This window comes from Dermacentor variabilis, chromosome 6, assembly GCF_050947875.1.
Source record: "Dermacentor variabilis isolate Ectoservices chromosome 6, ASM5094787v1, whole genome shotgun sequence".
In the NCBI taxonomy this organism is placed as follows: Eukaryota; Metazoa; Arthropoda; class Arachnida; order Ixodida; family Ixodidae; genus Dermacentor; species Dermacentor variabilis.
The window spans coordinates 166347957-166369719 of record NC_134573.1 but is presented as its reverse complement, the minus strand read 5'-3'; the positions used below and the strand labels follow the sequence as shown (position 1 = coordinate 166369719).

At 47.6% G+C, this 21763-nt stretch overlaps 1 protein-coding gene across 3 annotated transcripts in view; it reads right to left on the bottom strand.

Moving 5' to 3' along the window:
- Positions 1–17787, bottom strand: part of LOC142585679 (metabotropic glutamate receptor-like) — a 285137-nt gene extending 267350 nt beyond the window's left edge. For all 3 annotated transcript variants that reach the window (XM_075696623.1, XM_075696624.1, XM_075696625.1), the window contains exon 1: positions 17669–17787. The gene's annotated coding sequence lies outside the window, so the exon portion shown is untranslated. The remainder of the gene's footprint in view (positions 1–17668) is intronic.
- Positions 17788–21763: the final 3976 nt, after the last annotated feature.

Here is a 21763-nt window from a genome sequence, read left to right as displayed (position 1 = left end):
CTGTCGATCAGACAGCCGATTCGATTCCAATAAGGCCGCAATTCAAAAAAGGCCCATGTAATGGACTTTGGTTGCACCGCACGAGTATCGGCTGGGGAAAACAAATGCGGAGCCCTCCACCGTAGGTCACCGTCTCTCATAGCCCACTAGGCATTTTGGTGAGGCTAAACCCCATAACTCAATTTGTCTATCATGCAGCCCGTGCCAATGTGCACCAACACAGGAACGAGAACACGCAACACTCGCTTCCATTTCTTTTGAGTTTTATGCCGCTTGTTTCCAGAGCTTCCATTAACACCATGATCCCCCGAAATCCACGGAATCTCAGTGCTTGTGTTCAAATCGCGCGAATCTTCCCGAGCGCTACGGTCAATGCGTAATCGCGGCGAATCGTTCCAGTTCCTTCCAAGCTCGAAGCACGCAAATTCCACAAACAGTAGCCAACACGGAAACGCGACGAATCGTTCCAATTGCTTTTCTCCTTGCTCTGGTGTTCAATGTACGCGGACAGTAGCATAATATAACGGATGGCGCGCGTGACACCAATTCGCAGCGGCCGCTTCCTGCAGCGCCCGCAAAGAACAAGCCGTAAATAACGGCGAGCAAAACAATGCGAAGAGGAGGGACGCGAACCTAACGCGACCTTGACCGGCGAACAGCGGCGCAGCGTGCACGTTCTTTGTCAGCGCTCGCCGCCGGCAACGTCTGAGCGCCGCGGCGGGCGCGGTTTGCGCTATCAGCGTTGGAAGTCTGCGTCACAGGGTAGGCGAGTAGCGCGAAGGGGACGCCGGCCCCGCCCACTCTACTCGGGAACGCGAAGAGTGATTGCCGCCGTGTGGTGAAACCCGACTCGGAGCAAGTTCGTCCAAAGAACTCGACCTTGCTTGAATTGCCCTCAATAATTTATTTCCGAAGGGACGCGATTGAACTCTATGTGAAGCTCACAAAGCAGTACTACAATTTTTCTCAATCAAGGACCTATAGGTTCACCTGTTGTGGCATATTCTCTTCGTCGTCCTTCTTTTCCCCCCCATCTACTTTCTCTTGCCGTTTATTCATCTCTCCTCTTCAAGCAGGTAAGCATGTTGTTCGCTAACCGGCTTTTCTTTCTCTCTGTGCGGTGTCTATATATGCTTATATAATTAATTATTGATGGTAATAATAATGAAGTACACACAGTAAAGAGAAGATGTCATTCCTCGTCTCTCTCTCTCTCACACACACACACACACACACACACACACACACACACACACACACACACACACACACACACAAACACACACACACACACACACACACGCACGCACGCACGCACGCATGCATGCACGCATGCATGCACGCGCGCGCACGCACACGCGCACACGCACAGTGGACTGATCGCATCACACTTTTTGTCGGCCAATGTCTACGTATAGGCTGTCTGCAAATAATTGGCACGAAAATCAGCGGACAGTAGATCAAGTGAGACATCCCTTTGAAGAAAAATGGTAAAGTGAGCGAGTTGGCACGGTTTCACATTAATTGTGACAACTACAACATGCGCAGTACAGAGAAACACGCAGGAACAATAAGAACATGCCATGAAAGTCAAACTCAGTGTGTTATTCAGGTCGTGCCCCCCCCCCCCTTTTTTTTTGGCACCTAACATGTTTGCGCAGAGCGACGTAACCTCGCATGACACCTACACGAATAAAATATCAATAGGAAGTCAGCGCCTAGTTCGTGTCGTTGCTGCGTCTTTCCCCGTCTATATGATCATTGCTCTGCTGTTAAATTATGAACTTGTTATTAACTTGTGACCGTAGAAAGCCAATATAGTTTACTCAACGAAAAGGACAAGTCTATAAGACAACTTAGATATTTGCCACAATTCCTTTTAATAAGGTTCGCAAAATATTTTATCGTGCTATTTGACAGTGCGGACTCGCCGCTAGCTTGTCGCTGGTTCGATCAGTATCCCTACAGGAGTGGCATCTCAGAAAACGCGCCGCGTATTTGGATTTAGTTGCGCGCTTAAGAAGCTTACATACGAGGTGCAAATTAGACGCACGCCCCCAACTGGGGCGCCTGCCAAGGAACGTAACTTTGGGTCGCAACAACCCGTTTATCATTATTATAGTTATTAAAGGTTAACGCCAGCCAGGGTGCTGTTATGTTCCAGTATGTTTGGTCACTCTTTGCGTTCGAACGTAATCCAATATACTTAAAGACTCGAATAGCAAATTTTCGACCAGAGCAGTCCGATAACTAAAGAATCCATCACGAACATCAATCTAGCTCGACTGTAGGACAACGGCTTCTCCCAGCAATGTTCAGTTACTACGTCGGTGGAATCATCCTATGTCTGCATGTTTTACAACCTGGTTTCCCCATCCAACCCTCTGCTCCACAGATAGCGTTGTTTTCTTGCCTTGATACCCACTCCGTTACTCCAAAAGGCCATCACTTACCTGTTATATTCACACCACACAACCTGACCCGCTTCACCTCTAAGTCCTGAGTAGAATGTCAGATACATGCATTTAATCTCGAATATACATCGCCATCGTCCTGTATCTTAACGTTACGCGTACTAGCATTCTTGAAAAAAAAGTACCCCACTCATGTTCGAATGACCTTCAGCTAGAGCGTACACATTTGTGCTTTGACATTTCTGTCCAGTAATGTCAAGAATAAAAATTTGGAGGACGCTTAAGTTTCACCTTTAAGAGTGGAACACGACAGCCTTCAACGACAGCTTGACTGTTTTTCACGCCTCCCGGAAACTGCAGATTATGTAACCGCAATCTTTCCCGGGAAACGCTGGCGGCGAACGGTACGCACGAAGGCGACTTTTATGGTACAAGCGCGGCCTCTTGCGTGGGCCGATCTCCTGTTACTATTTCGCACTTCTAAATGTCAGCTAAATTTTTTCAGATGACATTTGTTTGTGGACTGTCATTCTCAAGATTCAGAGGAATAATTTTGCAATGAACGAGAGAGAAGGTATGAGGAACTTTGGTGATAAAACAATGGTGGGGCATGCGTGCTTCGAAATGACGCTGGAAGTAGGACGCCGTACGCCGACGCCGGACGCCGACGCCGGATTTTCTTCGACACGGGGCCCTTAACGCTATCGCGTTAAAACTCTCTGCTTACTGGACGTGGCTCCATTTCCGTTTAAACTGGAGAGCATAGGCATTGCTACAGACACGAACACTTTTCCGGAGGCACTATATCGTGTTGAAAGGGTCTTCGCCGCGTCCCGTCCCCCATGTTGAAGGAATAGTTTTTACTTGCTACTAGCGGCGGCGGCTAATAAATTAGCTTCTACATGTGCTTTCACTCCGTAGTTTAAATTTTATAATAAATCAAAATTTAATTAATTTATTATTGCTATAGCACCCATTAGAAAATGTCCGAGTGACTAGTCTACCACATTGAATTTCTTCCAACATAGTCTGCAGTGGCTTGAAATAATTTAAAAAATGGGGTGGGTACAACGCGCCGTCTTGGAATCTACGTACATAGAAGCTTTTGTTAAAATGCACACACAGTGCTGAAACCGTGTTTACTTTCTGTTGGCGCTCGTATTGTTGCCATTCTTGTTCTCGTCCTTCGTCGACTTAGCGCTACTTTATTTATTACGCTTTACCAACTCCCCCAGCAGTCTACACGTTCTTTTTTTTAATTTATGCCTAACTATTACAATGCCAGCGCAAGGCCGTACCGAGGGGCCTTGCCCAAATCACATCGTCCACGTTATAAACTGTCCCAACGGAGCCCGCCTTCGCTTCTGCTTCGCGCATGCGCTCTCGCACATTCCCTGCTACGCAGTGCGACACAGGCGGCGATTTTTTCAAAAAGCTATAGTTGGCGTTGGCTACGATTGACGCACACACGCGATTTTAGCCTAACCCTTAGAGCATCGGGCTTCCTTGCTGCGGGTTCGAGGTTCGATCCCACCATCTGGCACGTGAGCTACTCGGCAAGACAGCACCAGCAGCGACGGTCAGGAAAACCTGGGAAGATTCGCAACGAAAGGTATCGCTTGAAAAGATGTTGCTTCCAAACATTCGTCCACAGCGCATCGTAATTCGCGATTGGAGGAGATACCTTGAATGTCCGCGCGCACTCGACTCAAACAAGGACGCCGTAGTGACACAGGGTCAAGCAAGGAAAATAGTCCATTGGCATGACTGGAAACAATCAGGTACTTCTTCAAACCGGCTGCTGTGCACGGTGATTGAGAAGCAAACGGTTGAGAGGGGGGCGGCAACAAAGCATCCCGTCAGTCAGCTGTCTGCGAGTCGGCCCTGGAGAAGGACGCGTCCCTTTTGTTCCGCGCGTCGTTTCTCGATAGCCCCCTATATACATTCGGTCTCTCTTATTGTCTCGACGCTGCCTTCGGCGCGTCGCAGCCGATGACATTCGAACTTGCCTCATTGTAAACGTTTGCAGCAAAGGTCAGGGGACAGATACAAAACAAGTGAGCCCGTGTCACGGTCGGGCCCACCTCGTCTCACCATGGCCTCGGAGATCAGGCTCGCAAGCGTTGCTGCGCACGCGGCATCTCGGAGGGCGTGATTCCAAAGGCTTCTTTCAAAAAAATTTACTCAGCTAAGCTAAGCTTAGCTAACCCTAAATATGCAAAGTGAAAGCTTGGTTTAGCCTATTTAAATCTTGATTTCACTTGGGTAACCTTTCATTTAGCTGTAAGTATTATACTTAGGTATACAATCATCGTTAAGCCAGGTATGATGGCTGTGCCTTAGTCGGTAGCTAGACATGACTGTGATTAGGCTTGGGTAGACACGCATCGATCGGCGGTGCGACGCCTGCTGTGCCACAGGGAAAGCGCAAGTGCTAGACATGCAAAGAGATGCCGCGAACATGCGCATCGTCAAAGCACAAACGGACAGGGCGCGAATGCGGTCGCTACATTGATATCGACGGTGCGACACCTGTCCATTACGCACCCCCTCCACTGAAGAAGCTTGCCGGGCGATATCTGCGGAATGGTCAGACGCCGCTTGGAGACGACGGCTCAAAGCCTCCCACTCCCACGCAACGCTCAGAGAAGACGGCCCGGCCTCGCTCTCATCCATGGCCAAGCTTGCGCTGACTAGGCGAGCGCGGCGCTCCTCTTCGCCAGATACACGGCGAGTCACGTGGTTAGGTGGCAACCCAGCTGCGGAGAGCGCATGCGCCAAGCCGGTGGGAGTGGCGGAGCTCGGCGAGGCTAGTCACGTGATGCGTTGCCAAAGGTACCGCGCAGCTGCGGTCAAATGAAGGTCGAATTGCTGGCGACCGCGAAACTCGGCTCGATGCGGTTAGTAAAGCTTTCGTTTTAAAACGCCTGGGAAGGCGATAACGCTAATTCACTTGGTGTGAATAAGAGTGGTGTTAGTGGGGAACAGTGTTCGACATTGTTCGAAAATGCCTCGAAGTTTGACTAGAATCTGATAAGTATTTTACAACAAAAGAGAATTTGACAGTGAGACAAAACGTCACTCATCGCCCACAACATACGCCACCGAAGTCAGAATATGAAGGGTCAATTCCGCATTTCGTTCGTGGCACGAACGTTTGTGTATGGCTTACTAGTTTACACGCTCTCAGCTAAATGCGCTTCGTATGGGGTATTTGTTGCGAATTTTATAGTCGTTCCATCACTTAGCACTCATTGCGTCGGCTTATTTTTCTCAGCAGTGGTCTTCTTGTCGCAGTTTGCCCGCATAAATGGCGCCGACGGCTAAGAAGGTAGCGTAGGGTTTTCGACCTCCCACTAGACGGCCGACGTCACCGGTGCGGAGTATTGATAACCGACTACGGTACTAATAATCTAAGAGGTTTACCGTATCGGACCCGCGCTGTGTAGTATCTGATATACACCGAACTGCAAAGTTTCAAATTATTATTGAACAATCAAGTTCACAATTAAAGGACACCTAATTCAAAATAATTTCGAAGATGACTAAGTTTTTTGACACAGTAATGCAATTACGTATACAGCGTGCCCCAGCTAACTTGAGCCAGAGCAGCTTAAGAATATGTGAATGCCACGTACCTGGACAGAACCAAGGTAGTGTTGTTTTCCGTCGCTTAGAGATACTCAAATTAATATTTTTCATTCCGCCTAATTAAATAAATAGTCGTAATTAATTAATCAACTTCTCGAATATTATAACTGGACGAAAAGTGTCAACGAGAAAATTGTAGAGCGACATGAACAACTCCCGATACAGCTTTCTGTTGCTCAATACGTGCTACATGAAAGTGTTTTTTTCTGAGCGCGAAAGAAGTCCGCAAATGCACGCAAGATTGCCGCGCGACTGGCCACTCGAGGCACTGAAGTATGTGGTTAAGTCCTCGTTAAAGAACTACAGGTGGATTAAAGGATCCCCCTCCTTCTCTCACTGCCGTGTTCTTCATTATCCGTCGCGCAGTTTCAGGGAGTCAAAAAAGACAATTTGATTTTGGTTTTCATTCTCCCTTTCTCTCTCTCTCTCTCTCCCTCCAGGACACTTGTACCGGCGATACGTGGAGACGCTGTAGTGCCACATTTGCTCGTAGCGATCTTAGACGCTGTAACGATAAGGGGCCGAACTCACTAAGCTCCTCGTTCGTAAGTGCTCTTTGTTACTGGCTGGCTTCCTTCGCTAATAATACGTCCAGAATAAGGATTGGCTGTCGTTTGCTCTTACGAACAATTCTAGTGTAGGATATTTTTTGCGAATATGGGATGACGATACGAGCTACAGAGAGAAGGGGGGAGGTGTTATTCTGGAAGTGTCCACCTTACGGACATGTCCATTTCGACTGCTGCTGAAGTGCTGATTGGCTGGGGGTGCCTGTCTCCTTCTAACGAGCCCCCCCAGTACAGCCAATCAGAACTTCACCAGCAGACGAAATAGACATTTCCACTACGTGAACACTTAGGAGATACCTCCTTGCCCCCCCCCCCCCCCCCCCCCCACTACCACCAACTATAGGTATAAAAGGGGAAGCGCGAAATGGCACGGATCTGATTGTGTCCTTATCGGGCTTCGAGAGAAACCGTCTCTGAGTGAGCGCGTTTGTTTGCGATATGAAGTGAGCCGCGGCAAACAGTCGCCTCGTGATGCGATTTCCTTCCGGGCGAGTGCGCGTCGTACGTAGTGGTTCAACGGCTTGAACGAAGGCTTGGCAATAACAGAAAGACGGTTTCCGCAAGAAGGTTAGGCGCCACCGCCTTTGGTGCTCACCCTACGTACTTTTAAGAGTGTATTTGCAGCCACTTTTTAGATCAGCCGCGCATGCCTTGTCGTGATTCGCCGAAATGCGCGCACTTCTCACTTGAGTAATGCACATTTCAATGCAATATACTTGCAAACATATATTTGTCACTACTTTCACTCTTCCTATGGCACTCGGCGGCCCCAGCTCCTGCGACCAACCCAGTTTGATTCAGAAATAAAGGTATCTTAAAATTTATTTATTTATTTATTTATTTATTTATTTATTTATTGGAACATGGCGACGCGCTAGATATCAGCCGCGCGAAGGATAAGAATGATCACAGGTGTGATATATAGTGCTTCATCGAGTATTACCATGGTTGGCGAGTTCTGTTTAGTTGCGTACGCCTCACGTGTGGATGACAATCACACGGCAATGAATAATTCCGAGGCGTACTTTTAAGGGATTTGCATTACAGGTGCATCTTAGCTCACGTATGCGTTTATGCTCAAGTCCCGGAATCATCGCATCCATTGCGGCAGTAGGCCCGCCGAGTGAACTACATAACACGCATTGGACAACATTCGAGGTCACCCAAGAATAATTAGTTCCGGCGGTTTAGGGTTCGCACAGCATAGTTTTTAAGAGTCGGCTATTGTGAGCACAGTTGAGAAGGAAAGAAAATAACGAAAAAGGACGATTTACACTGACAGGCCTTTCTGAAACGGCACATTCGCTTTATTTGCCCGTGTTACACTGCTGGGGCGAGCTGAACAATCATGTTATTCTTTCCTGCACGCAGCGTTACGCCAGTATCAAAGGGAATGCATCGTCTGCTCGTGCAGTCTGTTTTGCAGCGTATACAGGACTATTTCTTGTACCTGCGTCGGTACAACGCGCGCAGTAAGCATTCTGGCGGCAAAGAGCGCGCGTGGACTTTGTAGCAGTGCCGTTCGCGTGCCGTGGCTTACAAGGGCGCTCTTATGGTGGTTCGGGACAATTGCCCTGATCAGGAACTGCTAATATGTAGCTATGCGGAACACGTAGGCGCCTGTTGTGCGAGTGTCCGTGTGTTGCGTGCATGTGCGCGGCTGCATACGCTGTCGCAGACAGGAATGCGTCGCCGGAATGTCTCCAGCTTTCGTTCAAGCACTGTCTTTCACGCGCGTGCGAATGGGCGTAGTAACAGTACGTCAAATTAAAATCGATAGGGAGTTCAAGAAGTGCGACTGCGTGAAAAACATAAAGGCTATTTTGAGTGACAAGTGGGAAAAGAAATATATTTGTCCGATGCCTTGCTCAGTAACGCCGCACGCGGATCTACAAGAATGATACAATCCATGTTCGATGCGCACAGGATCGTTTAAATACTTTTTATATGCCGCGAAGGGACGCTACGCTGCGGTGACCGTTCACGTCATGCGAAACTGTTTTAATCGAATTTACTTTTTTTATCGCCGTCTTCCGTTGTTTGTATCGCTGCGAACGTCGCGGCGAAGCCTAAGGAGTGTCAGCGTCCTTCTCCAACATGCGTCTCCGTGACTCTCTTTTTACCCTGTTAGCTGCCATTTAAGCAGACCCCATGACACACTGAAGGGGACAGGGCGTATTGGAAAGCGTTCTGGCAATACTTGCTGCTATGAAGTGCGCGGAGTTGTACTCCCTCTGAGGTAATCTCCTATTCGATATACCGAAATATCGCGCGACAAACATGACCATGAGTGAACCTGCCGCAGCAAGCGCAAAGTCGAATGTTTTCGCAATAGCTTTTGGACGTACGCAAGACAACAAAACAAGAAAAATTTTGAAGGGTAAGCGCGTGCAAGAAAATAAAAGCAAGCAAGAAAGAAAGAACGCGCAAAACTAAAGTAAACACTGCAGGGAAATTGAGACGACAGCTGCGAGTCAACGATGACATACAGTCGCCAGGTCGCGCAGCGCTCGCGTCGCCGGCGTCGTCTCCGACCACGACAAGGTTTCGCACCGCTCACGATAACGCCCCGCCGGAGGCACGTCACAATCTGGTTAGATACGGATCTAGGAGCAGAGACGGAAATTGAAACGGGCTGTCGCGTCGCCCACTGCTGTTGAAGCCTATAGCTTCTTCTCTCAGCAGCACACAGCTTGACGTTTGCCGGTCCCGCGAGCGTTCAATTATTTATTTTTTTCTATCGAAAGCGCCTCTCGCTTGGAGATGAGTGGCTATGAATAACGCCGCAAGTAAAATCAGCAGCCGCAATGGATAAAATAAAACAAATGTCACACGTCGGGTAGCTGCAGCAGTGGCAGCGACACCTGAGAAAACGTCGTCCGCTTTGGTGCGGGAGCTGGGGGCGTAACGTGAAGACGCCAAGCGGAAAAGCGGTTTCGAGTGGGAAACCGTCACGGGACCTTCCCCTAACTCGTATTACATTGACGCAGCGGCAACTCGCTGAAGGTGTCGATGCGATGGAACGGCAGCGGCAGAGGGAGCCACTGCTGCGAAGATGACGTTTCGTCGAGCGAAGCATGCAGGATGACGAGGCAATTCGGCAAGAAAAACCAGCTGGGCCACGCAGTGTATTTCGGGCCACTTCGCACGACATATATATACTGCACGTTTGAAGACTGTCATTCGTTTTATCCGCGTTAATCTTGCTTTTTTCAGCTGTCAGTGTGGCAGCTGTTCTGTCTGATTCCGTGGGCCGCTTTTGTTTCAAACTGGTCCCCTGTCCTGATCAGTTGCGATGCGTTTTTAATGGAGAAATAACGAAAGATGTCCAGAACGTCCACTTGTTAATTGATTCAATAAACTAAAACGCGCTTGCAGGGCGAAAGCTGGAGCATATGTATGCCTGGTAATGTGATCAATGTAATATCGTGATCAAAAGAATGTACACGTGGTAATAAGATCATTAACGAAAAAGAAAAGAAGACTTCACAAAATGTGCAGCAGATTACAAATCGAGCAAAAAGCGCGGCATCCTTTACGGTGCGTCTCTTCTTCAGCAATTACGCAACACTGTGATGGATTTTTCCCAGTCCATGACCACGTCGCTATACCACAGACGTGCCGGATGGCATGCTATAGATGCTGGCCTGATAACCAAAAACGAATACGGACGTGCGGCCAGCGCACAAGACATCTTGCAGTTCAGCAAAGCAGATGTCGTCGTCCGTGTTAGAAATAGCTCGTGCACCTGTTTCCGACATCGAAGGTTCTGCATCGACGGCGTGCAGATTTCCTTAAATTGCGAATTAGCGGCGGCCGATTAAAGTTCCGACATACACAAACGCCGATTAGGTCTGGAAGTAGATACACCCTGTAACGCTTTCGCTGTTAAGAGGAAGCTTTAGCTCAAGTGCTCCTATCTAAATACATGTAAAAGGAGAATTTGTTTTTCTCGGCAACCACTGCACCAAATTTGACGAGGTTTGTTGCATTTAAAAGACAAACTTAAAATCTAGTGACTGTTGGTTCCGAATTTTAGATTTATGTCGTCAATTGTTTATAAAAACTTTGCAAAAATCGCAAATTTTCAGAAAACGAAACTATCAAGTTTACAACTCCGTAACTCAGCAAGAAAAAAATGATATCGCAATTCTGTGAATTGTGCCTGATAGCATATATAAAGCGGACAAAATTGAAATGTTACACATGAACCTCAAAAAATGGGGTAATGTGTAATTACAACTTTTGCAGAACCCTCGTAAACAACGTAACAAATTCACGTAAGATGTAAACTGACATATCAAATTTGTCCGCTTTGAATGGTCTAATGGATACCGTTTACAGAAACGCGATATCTCTTTTTGATGCAGCGCTATTAGTTTCTAAACTTCGTGCTTCTATTTTTTTCGAGCGCCTGAATTTTTGAAAATTCTTTTAACAAAATTCAAGCCCTAAATCAAAATTCCGCTTCCAACAGTCACTAGAATTTAACTTTTTCTCTCAAATGCAACAAATTTCATTAAAATCGGTCCAGGCATTATCTCAGAAAAACGTTTTTGCGTTTTTACATGTATTTGAATAGGCCGCGTCGGAGTTGGGCCCGAGCTAAAGCTTCCTCTTAAGAGGAAACTCTAGATCGGAACCTCCTGTCTAAATATATACACAAGACTGGGGAAATTGTTTTTCTCGACAATCACCGCAGCAATTTTGATGAGGCTTGTTGCATATAAAAGAGAAAGTTACAATTTACTAACTCTAGCATGTGAATTTTCGAACTACAGCACAACATTTCTTTTTAACAAATTTTATTGAAACTGTATAATTTCAGAAAACCAGTATTAAGTTTAGAACTCTGTTATATAAACTATAAATTTATATATAATTCTATAAACTGCCCCTAATAATTAATGGATCTAAAGCGGATAAAACGGATGTATCATGTGTATAATATATTAAATTATGCTCCGAAATTGCGAGTAGGGCTTTGCAGAACACTTGTGAACACTTTAATACTTCATTCAAGCTGCAAACTCATATAAACAATTGTCCGCTCGAGATGGTCCAACAGACAGAGTTTAGAGAACTGCTGTGACAGCTGTTTTTGGCGTAGAGTTCCGTATTTGTAGTTTTCGTGCCTCTATTATTTATAACTTTTCATGTTTTCGGCACTTTTCAACTTTTAACGTTCTCCTTAAATGCCACAAATTTCGATCAAGTCAGTCTAGCGTTGCCTGGCAAAAGAATTTCTGTGTTTTACATATATTTCAATAGGAAAAATCAATGTTCCACGTGAGCTCAAGGTTCCTGTTATGATGCTTTACTACGCAACAAGCTTACGAATCTTGTAGAGATGGTTTCTCGGTCTGATGGCTCATTTGCATATTTCGTGTTATAGAGCTGAAGCTAACGCTCGTCATCGGTGCCCTAACTGCCTGGTGTGAAGAATCGCTACCAACATGAGTGAAACGCGAAGTTCGCGCAACAGTAAGCAATAATTTACATAGGTAATGTGCGTTCTTGCATGAAAACTGTTTCTTAATAAGAAATATGTAAATAGCATATGATGATGAGCGCTATAGGTGATCTTGGTTTCTTGCAATGAAGTTTGATACATGTGCGCAGTGACGTGAAAGAAGGAGGACATAGAACAATTTTTACAAGATTTGGACTATGCCTGCCTTTTATGGGAACTGTATTGTGGTGTGCATGTTAACGCATTTCAACAAATCCAGCCTGCGCCGGGGAGATGCGACTGCTTTCTAAGTGTAATGGCGATGATAAAAACTCGGTGGGATCGCTTTGAAAAACGGAGCAGATTGCATATCAAACTGTCTCAAATCATATCAAATCGAAATTTACTCGCCGCAATAATGCCTTGATAGCGCAGCGCGTCGTGTATGACTCAATAAATAATAAATAAAGGGCCTGCGTTTCGCTCGCATCCACATCGCCTTTCGTGTCAGCTTAAAAATAAAGTGATGCGTTCATTTTTCTTTGTTCACGTGCTTCTGACAATGCTAGGGAAGAGATTTCCGTTCCCCCCGCTCCGATTCTCTTCGCTGTTCGACTCGGTTTTGTTTTTGCCCTCGGTTCTTGTTCTCGTTTTTCAGATCTCTTGCAAAAGGGCCCGAATGTCATCGACCAAACGTCGCGCGCATGTGAAAGAATTGCACAACCGTCGCAGCGTCCGCCACGACGTCCGGGAAATGCTTTGCTCCTGTTTTCTTCCTCGTCCGCAGATAGCACCGTGCTTCTGCATCAGCAACTTCAGAGAATAACAATCCAGACGGATGCCTCGAGCTTGCCCTCGTCTTACGACGTCATCGCAATCCGCCGCAGTGGCTCAATGGGCTATGCCGGTCACTAAGTCTCCGGTTGGATTTTAGAGAGAGAAGAGAAATAAAGCTCTTTAGTGAAAAGAAAGCAGAGTGATTAGCCAGGGTATTTGTGCCTGCATGTTACTGTGCAGGGAATGGGACAAAGAAGGAGAAAGGCCCTAGAAAAACGATGATGGTCGTGTACAATCTGATGCAAGTAGAATGAAAAATCACTGATGTGCTTTGACTTAAACGGACGCTGAAGAAGTCCAAGAAATCAGCGTTTCTTATAAATGGTCGTGCGTGGTTACACTTACCATGTTTCGCACTTAAGCCTTGCATTAAGGAGTGAACTTGACCCGATATGTGTGTTTAAACATACAACCAGACTGTCGAATTGACACTTTTTTTTTTCGTTCTGGTTTTCGTTTCGGTTAAGCGAGAACGGTTCAGTTCTGGTTCAATCCGGAACGAAAGAATAACCGTTCAAACCGGTTCGAACTGGTTCGCATAACTGAAGAAATGTTAGAGGAAAACAGCACAAACTTATCTTCTCAAAAAAAGCTCAACACTGGTGCTAAGCTTCACGGAAAGACAACGCGTGTTTTTCAGGCTGCACGTAGTTAGGAGTTACAAAAGAATTGTGCAGATCCAACGCCAGTGCTGAAACCTATCTGAAACGAAGCTTTAGTTAGACAGACAGAGAGACGAAGAGCAGAATTTAATGAGTAAATGCAGATAGTCCTCTAACTTCTACTCTTCTTTGCAGAGGGAAGGAAAACAGGAGGGAAAGGAGGGGCATAAAAAAGTGACGATCAGGATAGACAGAAGGACGCGACTAGCTGTCACCGCAACTCTTGTACTGTCACCGCAGCTCTTGTAAGAAAGGCCTATTCTCAGCGTCGAATCTAAGCCGGCGTTGAATAAAGATTCTGACGGAGCCGTGATGGCTCACTTAGTCATAACAATGTCCGGCCAGGATCCAGTAAATCTTTTTTGCTTAAGTGCCTCTCAAAAAGAGTTTTTGCGAGTACAAGCCCTGGACCCATATTCACGAAAAGCACTTAGGCTACAATATTTCGTAAGATAAAATTTCGACCAACCCTAACGCTGGGTTAGCGAAGGCTACCGGCCAATGGTACTTGCCTAGGAAAGTATTTACGAGTACTTTCGGATGAAACGCTTTGTGAATTCCGCCCGCGGATCCTATTCGCCAGGAACACGGAGTTAAGTTTGCTTAAGCAAAGTTAGGAAGGGCACGGTTCTGACAGCCGTGAAGTGGGCATTTCTTTTCCAAAGGGAAGACTTCTTGTCATCGTGGAGCATACACGTCTGCAGATCGCCGTTTGAGGTTCAACATCGGAAAGCGACCCGACGTCTTCCTCCTCGCATAGGAGCGCACGGACCCTGCGCCGAAATTACACGCAGTCTACCCGGAGTCCATCGTCCCGCAGGTTTTGAGCTATGCAAAAGGTCAACAGAGTAACCACAGCACAGAAAGGGGATCCTCGACTGTCGTGGCGAAATCTGTCTGCGAGACGTCGTTGCCCGCGCAGTTTTGATTTGCCCCACGATAACTCCCCATCCTCTGCCATTTCTCCCAACATCGTCACGACCAAACCCGTCATACCCTCACAAGAGTGTCACTGCCAAGAGGACAGGTCATACTCGTCTGTTATAAATAGAACATATGCAACTACCTGGGATAGTAGGCAAAGAAAACTTGGATTTAAAGATCCTGTTGCGGAAGCATATACCGAAGAAATACGCCATTACTATTGCACCTACTTCCACTTGTGAGATTAAAGGCCACCATCCAGCTGGATAGTGCTTCTTTATTTCAGTGGTCACACACAGGTCTCCAAATAAGGAAAGCATTCTTGATTGTCACCAATTTGCCATCCTTACAGTGCATAGCTAACATGTCGGCCCTCCGACGCGATGGATTGAAAACCGTACTAATGGTGCTGCTACTTTTGAAATCAGAAAATGGTGTGTATTTGCAGATGAGGTCTCATAGTTGAACCAAGAGTGGAGGCGTGAATGCGTGAATGAAAATCTCCAGGAAAGGTGGCCAGCCTGAACGGAAAACCATTATTTTTTTTTTCTTTTCGGCTTCATATCGGAGTGAAAAAAACAAACAAAAAAAACAGTGTAACATTCCCGTTCAGTTGCTGTTTGAGACAAAATTACCGTTTTATTTTCGGTTTCCGGTTTCGGTTTTTCGTTCAGTCCAAGTTCTATGCCCTCCCTACCTGCGACCCATATTAGCACGCGGAGGACTGTTACACCGATGGATGAAGACTACAAAGAATATAGATCATTCGATTAGTGGCGTATACAAACGTCATATACAGAGTGAAATTGCCGTTGCAGCATTCTCGTCCTCCTATGGTCAGCTGTAGTGTAATAATTCATTTATTCATTTCCTTGCTATTTATTTATTACTTGTATATTTGGTGCAGTAAAACGAGAAGAAAGGCAGTAGACGAGGCTATCGCGTACGTCAAAACTTTCCACAGCAATCTACGAATAACAAGAGAAAAGCGAACAAAGTTGAACCCGAATTCTTCCAGTACACAGATTTCGTAGAAATCTATGCTGAAGGTTTGGGTCGTAAATCCCGATAGATCACATACTATGCCTGCGGAATATGGGGCACCAGAAATGCTTTTGCACCATGAAAACTTTTCCGGCGATCTATGCGGCTAGCATTAGACAGGTCCAGAAGGAAAATGAAGGGCACGTTTCCGTTATTCTTGTTCATTCCTTCCACAGTACGTTCACTCTCGACGCCGATTTATTCCAATGAAAACGTCAGCAGCTACAACGTACGCTTTTTGTTCTAGACCTGAGAGCGTGTACCAGGCTATACGCGCATTCCGCATGAGGGAAACGTTCCTGTTGTGCCAGCGGATTTCACTTGTTTCCTCACGCCATTTAATCCCCTACGCTTGTTTTGAATAGATCCAAATCGGTCACGGTATAAAATGCCCTCATCAGGCTTAGGCAAGAAACGCGTGCACGTCATTCCTGAAGTCCTACAGCAGCGAAGACACCTTACAATGATTAAAATGAAAGTGAAAAAACTGCGATTTACCGTACGGTATGCTTTATTATAGAACGTGAACACTTCAATGACAGCGGCAGGCGAGATAGTCAGGCGATCAAGTCACAGCGTCCGACCTTCACTCAGCCCTGGCGCTACGAAATGTACCAGTCCTTGACCATACAATCAGCCCCACACTTTTCCTTCTTCCTTTTTCTCGTTTTCTTTCTTTTCCTTTTCTGCCGGGATCAAAACGGTAGCACATATTACAGTCAAGAAATCTCACTGAAGTGCATCCCAGTTTCAAAGTGCATAATTTGCAGAAGCAAATTAGGCTCATTTTCCGTGATTGCGGTCACGGAAACAAGCTATAGCGCGTGCAAAGGTCTCCCCCACTAACGCTCTCTCGCCGCATTGCGAGTGCTTCAACTCGACTCGTTTTAGAAGCCAGTGCTGTTTGTGCCAGCCAGAATATTACGTCGATTAATGCGCAAGCACAACTCCCCCTGAAGGCAGAAACCTTCTCTGCACTTCGGCGAAGAAATTGAAAGCGCAGGCAGCGTTTAGCTTTAAGAGCGGCTGTATTTGTTGCGAAAACTAAGCCGTCGGCGTCGCTGAATGCCGCACGCGGCGCGCACATGCGCTCATTAAGTTGTCGCGGGTGTCCAACACACACCCGTCGAATGCCTTCAACTCGGCGAAAGTTAGCTTCACTTATCGTCTGCAGCCGATGCACGAAAGAAAGAGAAACCGCAACCGCAAGGCGAACGGCTTTTGTGTAGCGCAGGGCATCGGCAGACGCCCGCAGCCCTCTTTCGCGCATGCGGCAGCACGTGCTTTCCATCATGCCAGAGGCAGATACGCTAATTAGCCGCTCTCCTTTCGGGACCACGTGACGCGTGGCGGGCCGGCGCTACAGCTCGTTCGCAATATACCTGCATCTCGTCCCCCTGGAGTCTACCGCCCGGAGAGGGGGGAGGGGCGCCTCGACGAGTGGCTGACGGACGACTTCCGTCACGGAACCGCGCGCGTGCCGTCTTTGAGCGACGTGCGATCGAGCGCGTCGAGCGACAGCGCCGCGAGTGATGCACGCGACGATAACACGCGATGCAGCGTTCAGCGAAGAGGAACGCGGGGGACGGGCGCCTGGCGCGCGAGCCGCGAGCGCTGGCCTTCGCGTCCGCAACGCCGTCTGACCAGCAGCGTCCCGCAGACGACGTAAACGGTCGACTAAGCGCGAAAACGTCCGCACGTGGCACACGACTCACTTTGCTTGCTTCTCAATCAACCGGCGCCGTTTTGCTGCTGTACGCCAGAAATGCAGAAGCACCGGCGTGAGCTTGTCATCTGACACCGAAGAGGCGTCGACAGTTCGAGCGAGCTAGACGCCTCGTTACGTTGACGTTACCTCTCCCGTGGGGCGCGAAGACGCATGCAGAACTTATATCCTACCCTTCTTCTAGTTGTGGACCTTCGATCACGTCTCTGTGCGCGAAGTTTCAAGGGTCACTGTCACCCCCTCCCCCCCCTGGCCCCGGCGACGAGTATATAGCATTGCACGTGCAGTCGAGGTGAGTCGGCGACATGCGCGTCGCGCTGGAAAGCGCGGGAAAAGTGGGGATACAGGGAAAAAAGAGAGAAAGGGTGGAGATGCCGGGCGGCGCTCACCTTGCCGACATGGGGCGTGCGTCGTGGCGAGGCGCGCCGCGCTCGCTGCAGCGGCACACACACACTCGGACCAGCGGCCTCCGTGCCGGCGACTGTCAACGCGCCGGCGGCGCTGGCGAGCAAGAGCGAGCGAGCGACCGAGCCTAGCGCAGCGCCGCCCATCGCGCTGGCGTCGCCGGCGTCGCGGTCGGCGATCGGCGATTTCGGCGCGTCGCGAGCGCTTCCTGGCGGCCAAGCTTCGACGGCGTGTGCAGGCAGGCGCCTTGGTCCGCTCAATAATACATCGCGAGAACGAGTGCCGAAACGCCTGCCGTTTGCGAGAGACAGTACGATCGGACTCCTGTAATCTGTCTCAATAAATCGGTGCATCTCTTGTAGCAGCAGCAGCAGCAGCAGCAGCAGCAGCAGCAGCTATAGTTGTAGAGTAGAGGGCCGGAGGGCCGAATTTCACAGATGGAGTTGCTCGTGCAAAAACTATTCGCGAAAGGCTATCGCCTCATGCATTTTTGTAGAAGCGGCGGATTCTGCGTGTTTGTGAGAGCGAGCAGCTCATAGAAGCTGCTCCATTTGTTTGTACACTCACATACATTTCTGTCACCTCAACTGTCGGCTCCAACTGTTCCTTTTTTATACATATATTTCATTCTTCCGTGAGTATTGCTCTTACCATACGTGCATCCTGATCGCGACATTGTGCTCGGGCGTCCGGAATGCACAAACCTACCGCAGTACTGCCGCAGCTCCTGATAAGCAGAACGTGTGACCACCTCCAAGTGCGCGCGCGGTACGCTTACGTTCGCGTGCACGTATGACCGCGCAAATTCTCACAACGCAGTTTTTTTTTCTTCCCTCACATCTACGTCCCCGCGTTTTCCTGTTGAAAAGCAGCAAGGAAACTGCAAGCGTAGCGCGGAGAAGCAAACCCCGTGATCACGTGTAATCCAAGTCAACCTCTTTTCTTTCGACTTGTCTCTCTAATTAGCGTCTGCGCCTATGTTGCAGTAGCGGCTGCTATAATTCACCCCTGCTGCGTAGGTTTCCAATCTAGAAACACGTTTACACGTGCTCTAGGTTTCTGAATTCAGTCCCTTCCTAAAACCGGCCGCTACTTTCACGAAGTGGCGTGGCTTTAGCCGGAAAGCGTGTGGAGGTTTCGAATACGACAATACTTTTGCCGGCACCGCCAGAGCCCACGACGCCAAACGACACGTATTGTGGCGACCTTCTGCTGCACGCGTAAGCCGCCGGCACGCTGTACTTCCGTCGCGACGGATTCGGGCTAGCGTGACGAAGACGATACGTCTGTGTGCTCACATCCGGTCCGCAAGCGGTGATTCCTACCCGGCTGTAGCGCTTCCGGCGGACGATGCGCAGAAACGGTGAAACGCGCCTTTCCCATTCTCGCCTATAGACTCAATGACAAGAGATCGAAACGAAAGCGCATTGTATCTCGGAACTGGCGCTTCGAAACGCCAAGTTGCAAGGCTCTTTGGCGTGAGCTTGCCGTGAAGGGATATGTCACCGAATAAGGTGTAATTTAGCTATACTAACCGAACCTTGCGCTACTGGAAAGTGCTACATTTCCCTTTTACGTTGCCCGTCGTAGCCCTTGAGTACGTGCTATATTTTTCCGTAGTGTCCTTTCTGACTTGGATTACTGCTTTTCTATATTAACTCTAGCCCCAGCTTTAACGCATGGGTGGATTAGTCGGCGAGTGGGCATGTTTAGAACTAAGCCCTAAATATGACGTCAAAGCAAATTGTTTTCCAGGGTTATAACGAATATTCTCTTGTTTGCAATTGCAGTAATAAACCTCCTGTTATTGCAACAGTTTTGTGGCACATTGAAAAAAAAGACACATTGAAAGAAGAAACACATATTGCAGCACTTAAAAAAAAAGCACATGCTTGTTTAACAATCTGGCTCTGAACGGCTGTTTCAAGATCTTTTTCGTTTTTTTTTTCCCAGCCAAACTGGTATAGGCATTAGATGCGTTCGGAAAATTTCCGCTATAGTGTTCTAAAAATGATTAAGAAAGCCACTGAAGCTAATGCTATGCAATTTTCTAAGAATATTTAGCTTCTTAAGTTACGTATAAATTTAGCAGTCTGCTGAGTAACTAGGCCCTTAGCACGAAATTACCAAACTTGTCTTTATTGCAATTTGGAGCTTTGTTGGGTATCAAACAGCGCGTCCTTTCAAATCTGTCATGCGCGTCGCAGTGAGACGAGGTAGAAATTAAGTGTGTCTAATGAGGAATCTGGAGAAATGTCGAAAATTTGTGTGCTTTGGGGGCACGAAAGTATAACATTTTTGCTAAGCTGAATTCTGTTCAACGCAAGCTGGTAATTTTAAACTCATGCATCAGAGCGTTTAAATTTCTACTTCAAGCAGGAAATAATATTTCACAATTTTGTCTGAAATGCGTCTTTCTTTTACTGGTTTTTCTTAATAAAGTAAAAGCAAGCTAAGGCTTGGCAAGCATAAAAAATTAGCCCGGTTAATTAGAACCATTTATTCGTTTCATTAATCTTTCAATTGGATTCGCGGATTAACGTATACGTGAGATAAAAGAAATCACAACAGATGCGTTATGTACACAAACTTCAAAGACGATATAAACTGTGCCTCTAATCGACAGTTGCCTTTAATATCACTTCAGCGACACATTGCGTGAGCGAACATATGAAGCATATAAAACTCACTCAGACGCCATTATAAGTGTAGCTTCAGAGGCGAAGACGCTCGTTATCTCTTCTCTGACAGATCGCATTACTAGACGCGCGAGCACTCTTAGCGCAGGTGGTTAGGGTTAACCGGTGCCCTAATCGGAGAGTTTCGAAGCGCGGCCATGCTCTCAAGCCCCCCCCCTCCCCCCTCCACCTCCTGTTTCCCTTCTATAGAAGAAAGAGACTTCAATTACAAGAAAACGTTCTTGTCGCCGGTCCTTTATTCAATGACCACGCACTATAGGAGCTGAAGCTTCACAGACCGGATTTCCACGCATGCCCTCTCGAAGTGCAGCTATAGTGCGCATGCGTGGGCAGCTCTTGCCATCTGAGACCCAAGGGCGCTGTTTTGCGGCGTAAACATAGTAGCACATTCTGTCGTTCCTTTCGCTGTCGGAATAAAAGGAGCGGGGACGCAGGAGACACGCCAGCAGAGAAACCCCAGCTTTTGATTTCGTAGCGCTCAACGAGTGGGCGGTGTTTTCCCGTGGGCAGACAATGTGCCGCAGCTCCAAGTTGGAGAGTCAATCGCAAGAACTGTGCCCGGAAGCTCGCCAGGATCGGTGTGTGAGCTGCGTAGGAAGTTCAACGGCGCAAGGTGTGGCAGGCTGTGAGGAGGAGAGTGCACGCAACATGTGAAAGGGTTTCGCGAGAACCGGACAGAGGGCTCTTTGGCAGGAAACACACACACATATATACACACGCATGCGCGCGCGCGCGCACACACACACACACAAACACACACACACACACACACACACACACACACACACACACACACACACACACACACACACACACACACACACACACACACACACACACACACACACACACACACACACACACACACACACACACACACACACACAAACACACACGCACGCACACGCACGCATGCACACGCATGCACGCACGCACAGACACATCGCAACGCGGTAAGCACAGGTGGAAGTCAAGGCTGCGCTATACTTCCCGCTCTAAAGAATAAAAAGAAGAAATCCACACAGTTGCCGAACCGCCGTGGTGATATTTCTTGATATACAGGGTGTCCTAACTCTAATTCATCAAGATTTTTAAAAAATATCCGAAAGCTACGTAGATGGACAGAACCAAGGTAATGTTGTTCGCGGTCGTCACTTAGAGATACTCAGAGTATTTCTTGCATTCCGCCTGATTACATAATTGGTCCTAATTAATTAATGAACTACTCAAATATTATAATTATATGGAAAGCGTGAATGAGAAAATTGTAGAACAACATGAAAAACTCCCGATACAGCTGTCTGTTGCTCAATACGTGCTACATGAAAGTCTTTTTCCGAACTTGAAAGAAGTCCTCATATATACGCGCAGAGTTCCTCG